This window comes from Camarhynchus parvulus, chromosome 26 (assembly GCF_901933205.1).
Source record: "Camarhynchus parvulus chromosome 26, STF_HiC, whole genome shotgun sequence".
NCBI classification, from domain to species: Eukaryota; Metazoa; Chordata; class Aves; order Passeriformes; family Thraupidae; genus Camarhynchus; species Camarhynchus parvulus.
Window position 1 is genome coordinate 2,609,045 of NC_044596.1, and position 10,741 is coordinate 2,619,785.

Genomic DNA, 10,741 nt, shown 5'->3' on the forward strand with positions numbered 1-10,741 from the left:
AGCCCAGTCTGTAACTGGTTTGGGGATGAGAAGCCCAGTCTGTAACTGGTTTGGGGATCAGAACCCCAATTAGTAACTGGTTTGGGGATCAGAACCCCAATTAGTAACTGGTTTGGGGATGAGAAGCCCAGTCTGTAACTGGTTTGGGATCAGAAGCCCAGTCCGTAACTGGTTTGGTTTAAGTGGGGCTTTTCCTGCCATCTATAACCTGGGCTCAAGGTGAGCTGGCAAAACCTGTCCCTCTCCCCCTGCTTCCAGAACATTCTGTACTTCCCAGTCCTGAGGCAGTGCTGGAAATTCATTAACCCATTGATTCCAGGCATGAACCACTGCAAACCCCACAGTGCCACCCCATCCCCTCCATCCATGGGCTCCCATTCCTCAAGAGCACAGAGTGAGTTTTGTTTGCTACACGACTGCATTATATAAATCTGCTGCTGGCAATATCAAAACATATTAAAAGTTTAACTAAGACAATGTGTTTGAGAAGAATTTGCTCTCTTTGGAGCTGGAATGTCCCCATAAAAAGGCATGCTCTGTACAAGAGTGAGCTGTCCAATGATCTGTGTTGTGTCCTGGAGTAAACCCTGCTCTCCTCAAACCCAAATTGGTTTGGATTCCCTCTGTGCATGCAAAGAGCACTTCCAACTCCTGCTGCAGCTGCATGGCTTAAACCTGCATTAGGGGGTGGCTGATTGCCACAGGTGGACTCTCCTGTCACAGCAGGTTTGGGGACAATGCCACAGAGGCTCCTCAGGACACCCTGGGAGGGTGTGTCCAAGTGTCCTTGAAATCCAAAGCTGTTCCTGTTTGCAAGGCTTGATCCACTACAATGGTCTGGCAAAAGCCATAAAAAGCTATCGTCCTTATCCCAAAGTTGTCCCTTTTCCTACTAGCCCATTGAAAACGCTGTAATTCCATTGAAAACACTAGAAATCAATGGAAAACACTGTTATTTCTGGCTGGTTCCTTGTGCCTCCTCCCCACCTCACCTGGCCTCTCACCACTTCATCCCATCTCTGTAGCATCCCACATCTCCAGCTGTTCCACTATTTCTCCTTAAAGCTTTGTGTTCCCCAGTCTGCCCCAGTCCCTGTGGTTCCAGGAAGGACCTGGAAAGGCCAAGGAAGTCCAGGATACCTAAGAGTTGCTTGAGAGCTTCACTTCACTGCTGATAATTCAGGGATTTTATCTTGCAGACTATTTACCAGCACTCCAGAGGTGGAAATCACAGTGAAGATGAGACAAATTCTGTGATACTGAAATGAAATCTTGGTGAATGAGCGTGACAGCCCTACCAGGGGCTCACTCCGTGCCTAGTTTTCCTTCCAGGAAAATTGGAAAGCTTTGTTTTCATTCAGTTTTCAACTCAGAATAATTCTCACAGGCAGAATTTTGCCTTTTCCTGCAAAACAGCTGAACACACTGAGCACTCCCACACTGGCTCAGACCAGGGGTAGTTCTGGCCTGGAGTTCTGCCTCCAGCAGAGCCCAGAAGAAGCGTAGAAAACAAGTGTAAGAAACAGGGCAAGTGCAAAGCAATTCACTGGTGGATGTGCCCTCCCAGTTTCCTGCCTTTTTTAGTAGTAAAAACAAGTTGTAACATTGGCAGGGAGCCGCAGTGTTTTACACTTTCATTATCTCCATTGTTATACAACACACAGTCAGGTCCTGGAAGATGAGTAGGATATGAAATACTTCTTGAGCTTTGCTTTAAAAGTGATTATTTGCACTTCTTTTCAACCTTCCCCAAAGCCTCATTGAGGTTTATCAATCAAGATAAGCAGATGCTGGACAGAGAGATGATGAAGGGCAAGTCCATCTTTGAGGCCCTGGTGTCAGGGCAGGGTCCCTCCAACTGGGCACATTTTTTCAGCTACTTTAAAATACCCCACCCCCAACAGAATCATAAAATCATGGAATGCTTTGGGTTGGAAAGGACATTAAAGCTCATCTTGCTCTAGACCAGGATGCTCCAAGCCCTGTCCAGCCTGGCCTTGGACACTTCCAGGGATGGGTAAATTGTCAAATGCATCCCCCCAAGACTGATGTTAAGTTTATATTCCTAATTTCATAGCAGAACTCCCTCCTGTACCTGTCCAGGGAGTGCTGGAAGGAGGAGAGCTGAGTGCAGGAGCCTGGTTAGACCCACACTGAGGGAGAGAACATTTACAAATGTCAGAAAAATGTTCATAACTCTGATATTCTGATCCTTAGTGACAGAAAAGTGGTTTCACCAGTGATGACCAACCTAAAAAATTGGGTTCCCTCCAAAAGAGACAGACCCAGCTTCTCTGAGCCAGGTGAGAGGTGCTTGGTAGGCTGGACTTGTGTCCAGGCTGTGACAGGACCCACCTGCCCAAAGAAAACCTGCAGCTGGGTCTGACCTCCCTGTGTGAGAGCAGGAAAGCTTTTCCAGTATCTGCAGAACTTAAACCACCAGAAAAACAAGGCATCAGCCTCACAAAGCAGTAGCTGGAAGACAGAATTCCAGAAATAAAACCCAGTGCAGAAAAGAGAGATTTCCCACGAACTGGTGTGAGCCTGGGTTGTTTCCTTGGTCAGGTTAAACACACCTGGGTGTCCCCACAGAGGGGAGGCCTCTTCAAGCACATTTTCCTTCTTAATTAAAATAACTTTAAAAATAATTTTGAAATTAAATTTGAAATTAAAATAATTTTTAAATTAATTTTGAAATGGCAATCGGCCTGTGAACAGAACAAAGGACAGCCCAGCAGCTGGGGTGATCAGATTGTAGGGGCTGACAAACAGGTCCCAGTGAGCTGGAATATAGCATGGAAAAGGATTTCTCCACATGGAGAAGGGATTCCTTGGGGGTTTTTAATGAACATTTAGTGCAACAGATGGCTTGATGCTGTGCACATCAAAATGGTTTTATTGGATATCATCACTGCTGGCAAATGAATCAGGAAATATGTGAGGCTCAGAAATCACCTGCACAAACCTTGGGGCACCTCTCTGCATTCACCACCAGGTCCATGAGCAGCTCCAGGCTCTGGAAGGGCACAGGGGAGCGGGGAAAAGCTCTCAGAAGGGCAAATAAAGAGATTGAAGAGATGAAAGAGCTGCCTTGAGAGGCTGGGGCTCCTTGGGCTGGGGAAGGTCTGCGGGGGGGTGAAGGTGATGGGTGAGGTGGGGTGGAAGAGCTGCTCAGGAAGCCTGGCACTGCTGAAACCTGGGGGCACTCGCTGACAGCAGCACAAGTATTGGCAGAGAGGCTGCACAACTCGGGGATGTTGCTGCCAGAAAAGGGTTGGAAGCAAACAGTGCCTCAGGCAGACAAGTTCATGGACAACAGGTTCATCCAGATATAAATGGAATTAGGAAAGGGGTGTGCCTTCAACATCCCTCCTGCAATCACTGTGAGTAAATCTTACCTCCAGCTGTCACTTCTGGGCACAAAGTGCATTTTTTATTCTTTTAAATCTGCTCTAGTCACTAAACTTTTTTTTCTGTCCCTAAGGAAATACAAGTAGTAGTAACAATAATAAATAATACAAATAATAACAGCACAAAACCCAAATAATAATGGTAAGAAATAAACAAATAAAATAACAAATAGTAATGGTAAAAATAATAATGGTAATCAGTAACAACAATAATAAATAAAAAATAAAATTAAAATAAAATTAACTTTTTTTTCTGTCCCTAAGGAAATATGAGTAGTAGTAACAATAATAAATAATACAAATAATAACAGCACAAAACCCAAATAATAATGGTAAGAAATAAACAAATAAAAAAACAAATAGTAATGGTAAAAATAATAATGGTAAGCAATAATAATATAATAATAATAATAATAATAATAATAATAATAATAATAATAATAATAGTAATAATAATAAATTAAATTAAACTTTTTTCTGTCCCTAAGGACAAAATAATACAAATAATAACAGCACAAAACCCAAATAATAATGGTAAGAAATAAACAAATTAAGTAACAAATAAAATAACAAATAGTAATGGTAACAAACAATAATGGTAACCAATAATAACAATAACAAATTAAAAATAAAATAAAATAAAAATAAAAATAGTATTAGTAGTAGCAGTAGTAGTAGTAATAGTAATCCAACCAAAACTGCAAGCCAAACCCAGCCAGTCCATTTCCCACAGAACACAGCCCCACAGAGCTCAGCTTCCAGGCATTGGTATGTAAAGAGTGAATAACAGTCCTGGTTTTAATTACTGCCCTGCAACAGTGCTAGGAACAGAGAGCCATGTTTTACAGCAATTCCTAAGTGTGCTCCTTCTTGGAAACACAGAGAAGGGCTGGCCAGGGAGAATCCTGCAGATGGGATTCTTTTACAAAGTTGGAATTCAACCTAAGGAAATTAAATCTTGAATGACTGGGGGGCAATCTGGGGCTCTCCTCAAAGTGTGGCCTCTCTCATGTTTGCTGATTTATGGTAAAGCACAGGTAGCTGGAAAACTTTTACAGGGCAGAAATGTTTGAAGAAATTGGCTGATTTATGGTAAAGCCTGTCCTGGTAGCAGAGCCTGGACAAATCCTGGATGAACTTTAAAGCAGCCAGGTAATTCCTGTTATTGCACAGTAATTGCTAAGTCTGACAAATTACCTTTTTGTACCTCAATTCCACAGCTTGGTGACATTTTGCTCGTTAGTATTTCTGTCTCCTTTCCACTAAAGTTTTAAAAACTTCCAGCAAAACCAGTGCCTGAGAAGGAAGCTTTAAGCAGACTGCTCACAGAAAAAGACCATGTTCAGACCAAAGAGCAGGAAAAGGTGTTCCATGAAAAGCCTAATTTCACCTTTAAAAAATTATATACCAGCAACTCAAATGCCAAAGTGTTTGTCCCACCCCCTCCACAAGATTTAAGCAAGAAAGCAACATTCCCTGAGAGCAGCAAGTTCTCTCGTGGGGTCTGTTCTACAGCAGGAGGTCAAGGGGCACTCTGGAATGTTTTGGGGCACTCTGAAAAAAGCAGATTCTTCTGTGGGAGAATCTTTGGCCCAGTGGCCACAGTTCCTGTGGTGTTGTGTACATGAATTTGCTGTCCAGGGCCATGGAAGCATCCCTGGAGAACAAGCACAACCTGATCCCACAGCTGTGGCCCCACTGCTGCTGCACACAAGGATCCAGCCCTGAAAGGAGGAGGAATTGTGCTATGATCATTTGTCATCTGCCCACCAACAGGGCAAAAAGGATCAGATTTTAATGGTCATCCCCTGAAGACAGAAAATCCCTTAAGCAGCTGCCAACTGCCAGAGGTCATGAGCAAAGCAGGGTCCTGCAGGAGAACCATTCCCACTGTGCCAAGCTTGGGCTGGCACAGCTCCTGCCAGAGGGGTGGGGAGCACTGGGGAGCAGGGAGGGGAAACACGAGGCCATTTCATCCATCAGGGCAGGGAGGAGTCACTCCAGGCCAGGGATGCTGCTCTCTGCTTCCAAATCCTCTGCAGCAAGGACAGGAGTGATGCTGAAGCCATGGATTCTCAGGGGATCTGGAATTATGGTCCAGCAGCAGGAGGAGCAGCAACTGACAGGACAAGAGGACACAGTGTCAAACTGCACCAAGGGAAATTTAGGTTGGATATCAGGAAAAAGTTTTTTACAGAAAGAGTGATAAAGTTCTGGAATGGCTGCCCAGGGAGGTGATGGAGTCACCATCCCTGGGGGGGTTTAACAAAGCCTGGATGTGGCACTGGGTGCCAGGGTTGAGTTGAGGTGTTGGGGCTGGGTTGGACTCCATGATCTTGAAGATGATTCCAACCTGGTCATTTTGTGATTCTGTGAATTCTGTGAATTCTGTGATTCTGTGAATTCTGTGAGCGTGCAGACCTCCCCCAGAACGGTTCCATTTCCTGCTCCCATTGGGGGAGTGAGTCCTTGAGCTGCTGAGTTTCTCTGGCAGGGCTGGCACCCCCCAAAACAGGATCCCCCTGTCAGACTGTGGGTGTTTGAAAGATTGATGCTGGCACAGTGTTGGCAGCACAGAACCAGGTAAAAATACCCAACCCCAGTACCGGGGGGGGATGGTTTTTGCTGGCTCTTTAAAAGCCTCTGTCAAGGAGATGAATGAGAAAGGTACACCAGAGCAGGTGTTCTCCTTCTAAAAATCCATCAGAGCAGCTTCTGTCCAAGGAGAGAGACCTCAAACAAAATCCAGCATCAGCAAACTCTGACAAGCAATGGTTTCCAAGGAGAACTCAGACTTCCACCCAAGCCTGGCTCAGCCAAGCACAAAAAGCTCAGTCCTGGGGAAAAACTTTGCACCGACTCAGCAGAATTTCTTAAAAATATTCATTCTCTCACAGAAGAGCATGGAATAAACATCTGAGTGCTGATTCTCAAAATCCATTTTAAATAGCATATATGCTCTCATTTGATCCTCTGTGCCAATGAATGGCTGATAATTAATCACAGAATGGTTTGGGTTGGAAAGAGCCTCAAATCTCATCCCATTCCAACTCTGCCATGGCAGGGACACCTTCCATTATCCCAGGCTGCTCCAAGCCCCATCCAGCCTGGCCTTGGACACTTCCAGGGATCCAGGGGCAGCCACAGCTGCTCTGGGCACCCAGTGCCAGGCTCTCCCCACCCTCAGAGAGAATTTCACCCTAACATCTAATCTCAACCCAGTCTCTTTCGGTTTAGAGCCAGTAATAAAAGCATTTATTAAATAAAGCATGTATTGCCTGCAAGCCTGTGCATTCCAGAATGAAATGGTTGTTATCTCTTCAAACAACTGTCAGGCCAAATGTGTGCAGGGTCTGAAGCAGAATGTGAAGTTTTTCTCAGAGTTCTGTCTATATGTCACTGCCACTACAATTATGTTCTGTCTGTAACAGCACTTGAACCATCACCAGACATTTTAGTCAGCTCAGGCTTTTGAGATGTTTTCATTTAGAGTCAAAGGGTTTCTTTCTCCTGTGCAGTGCAGAGCCAGGCGAAAGAGAAAGAAAGGATGAGTGCAAATCACTTCAGCAGTGCAGCACAGATGAGTGGCTGTCCCTGCTCAGTTTGGATTGCAGCTATTGGAATTCAGCGTGTTCCCATCGATTTTCCAACATGCCCAAGCTGCACTCCCCATGTGGTATCGACTCAGCTGGGGAGCCATGAGGCAGAGACAGTTAAGAAAATATTTACAGGAGACTGAGCCCTACAGTAAATCAGTAATGAACTTGTTTGTCTGACCCATTTATTCATGACCCATAAGTGAGCTTCTGCTTTTTGCTGGAAACGTCTCCCCGACACACAACCCCGCAGTGGTGCTGCACAAACCCCCAAAGGCAAAACAGACCCTCAATTCCTCCATCAAAACTGACCCTCAATTCCTCCATCAAAACTGACCCTCAATTCCTCCATCAGAACACACCCCCAGTTCCTTTATCAACTTTTCCATTTTCTGTAATGAACACAAGGAGAGAATTTGCATTGTGATTGTTCCTTCCAATCTCTTTATTAACTTCTACTCAGCCGAACATGGGTGAGCTTCCTCCAGAGTTGTAGAAGTTGAATATCTCCTCTGGAGCCAGCCTGGGAGAGCTGGGGGTGCCCAGTCTGGAGAAGAAAAGGCTCCAGGGAGAGCTCAGAGCCCCTTCCAGAGCCTAAAGGGGCTCCAGGAGAGCTGGAGAGGGGCTGGGGACAAGGGAGGGAAGGACAGGACACAGGGAATGGCTTCCCAGTGCCAGAATGCAGGGCTGGATGGGATATTGGGAAGGAATTTTTCCCTGGGAGGGTGGGCAGGCCCTGGCACAGGGTGCCCAGAGCAGCTGTGGCTGCCCCTGGATCCCTGGCAGTGCCCAAGGCCAGGCTGGACAGGGCTTGGAGCAGCCTGGGACAGTGGAAGGTGTCCCATGGCAGGGGTGGAATGGATGAGCTTTGAGGTCCCTTCCAACCCAAACCAGTCTGGGATTCTGTGATCTCTTTCCACTCACTTTAGCCCTGGGAACAGCTCTCAGACAAGTTTACACAAGTTAAAAATGTTCTGCTTCCTGCAAATGTAGAAGTGTAAAAGCGAAATATTCTTTCAGGTAAAACAGACCCTGTCTTCCACTCTGAGTGTTTAATTTCAGCTGTTTATAACTCTTCCTCACACTCACATCAAAGCACTCCAGGACAGTCAGGGGAAGAGGGTTGCTTGTGATACAGCTTTTCTCATGTAAAGACTTAGCATTACAAGGAAATATTGAATGTAATGCACACACACATTTAAATAAGTGTCTCTGAAGAAAATAAAACTTGATAAGCTCATCTTATCCCTTTATACTTTTACAGGACCTCTGAAAACTGTTTGATGCTCTGTAGGTCCCTTTCTCAGTGACCTGACACCGCTCTGAAGGGCCAAGATTTTATGAACAGCAGCTGTACATGCCCGTGTTGCTTCCAAACCCACAAAGATTTCAGAAATAAATGAGGATTCATCAAAAGCAACATTTTTCCTCGAAGGCTGTTTTTCTAAACCAAAAGAACACAGACACTTCTTCTCAAATGCCTTGTCTAAGACTGTCAGCAGCACAAAGGACACTGATTCCAGGAGGAATCTGTAGAATCATGTAACATTTTGGGTTAGAAGGGATTTTAAATCTCATCCATTCCACCCCTGCCATGGCAGGGACACCTTCCACTGCCCCAGTTGCTCCCAGCCCTGTCCAATCTGGCCTTGGGCACTGCCAGGGATCCAGGGGCAGCCACAGCTGCTCACAGAAGGAGCTCATCCAAGAAATCATGGGAGACTTTAAACTGTAGTAGAAGGAGAGAAATAAGTGGATGCAAAGCAGTAGAGAACCAGGATTCATTCATCCTGTGCTCACAAGATTCTTTATCCAGCTGCCCCTCCGACTCCAGAGCACATCCTTTCCTTGTCCATAACACTCCAATCCCTCACGTGGCAAAGCAAGAGAAGCCTCAGCTCATGGAGGGGTTGAGCAAGGCTTTCCTCCTTAAATCTGAGCCTCCAACCACTGCTGAGGGAGGAGGATTCACCTCTGAGCACAGCAATGCCCTGGGATCTGACATTCCTCCCTGCAGTGCTGCCACACCTTCTCCAGGAGCTGACTTGGTGTTTGTTTGGGTGACATGGGAACGTCAGGAAGAGCAGACAAGCTCCTGCTCCTTCCCGCTGCCATCAGCCTGCTGGGGTGAGCTCAGGAGGAACGAGAATGTGGGACAAGGGGAGGATTTCTTCAACACAGAAATTAGTGCTGCTGATACAGATTAAGCACAAACACAATGTTTCGTTGATTACTGTGTCCAAAGGAGCTTTTAAGAAAATACAGGCATTTTTCTTAGAACACAGTTTTAAGAAAAAACAGGCAGTTCTTGCCAAGAAATACTCTTAGAGATGCTCAGCACAAGTGTGCACTAACTTTTATGTAACGAAAAGAAAAATATTATCATTTTATAGCTCTCATCTGATGCTGTTTACTGCAGTCACAATGAGCTCTAAGGCTCTTTCCAATTTTCCAGCACAAAGTCCTAATCTGAGGATGTCCTAATGAGGCCAGAGAAATGCTCAGCACTGGCACAGCCTGGCAGTTCTGCCATGGACCCTGAGGCTTTGGCCAAATCCCCAGGTCAAGGTTTGCAGGCAACATCTGAAGAAACTCTCCCTGTGTAAATGAAGACACACTTTGGCCTGTGGCTGCCACCATGTGCAGAAACATTTTTCTTGGAGAAAAACAAAGCAATCTGCATAATCCTGGCAAATGGGAAAGGCAATTTCAGCAGTCACATCCAGCATTTTGTGCTGCAATTTCCTAAAGGATATTCCAGGCAATTTTAAACACACATCCCCTCCCAGAATCAATCTAGCACTGAAGGCACTTTGGCTCTGTGGGGAAGGAATTTAAGGTTTTCTGCTGGTGCTAATGAAACATGAGGACAGGGGTGCTCCAGGTTCAGAAAGCAGCACATCCCCATGGCAGAGAGCTTGATTATCCCAAGGCTTCTCTGCCTCCTTGCTCTTCTCCTTTACATAGTGCCTTCCACACATCATTCCCTTTCCCAAAGGATTTAAGGACCAGTCTCTCCAGCTGGCTGCCCTCTCCTGGATGGAATCAAAAAGTGTTTGATTACTTCCACTTAGATAAAATGCAGTGATCTGCTTTTAATTTTTTTTCCTTGGGTCTGTGTAATCACAAAGGTTCCACTGTGCCAGAACAAGAACTATGAAATTCTAAGGGGCTGCTTCATAATCCTCAACAGAGCTGCCAACTTTTTTGAGAGTAAAGTTTTTAGCCAAATTGGGTTTTATATACATATTTTACAAAGTTTTAAATTTTTACATTTCTTTCCTGTATTTACCATTGCCTAAATCCCACTGCTGTTCCCTTGTAAACTACTTAATCCCTCTCCTCAAACACGCTGGAAAACATTTCCATATCTCTTTGTTGCTGAAGGTAAGCGTGTTAAACACAGAATATTTCACTTGGAAGCATTCTTATATAATCTTTTCCCCTGCCTCAAGTCAGGGTCAAATATTTCTTTGCTACTCTCAACCAGTGCTTGGCTGACCCCAGTTACAGCCAGCTGATAATGGGGACTGCGCGGTTTTTGTAGGGAACCAGTCCACTCCTTCCCCAGTTAACCATTGCTGTTCCTACAGGTTTATTCCCACTCCTGAGACGAGCGAAGGGCTCTGGAGATGATTTTCCCACCGGGGAGCTGGGAGTTTCCCTCTGGGAGCCCTCATCTTTAAATCGAGGGCAAGGATTAGGATGCAGAGAGGGAAGGCAGAGGACAAACCC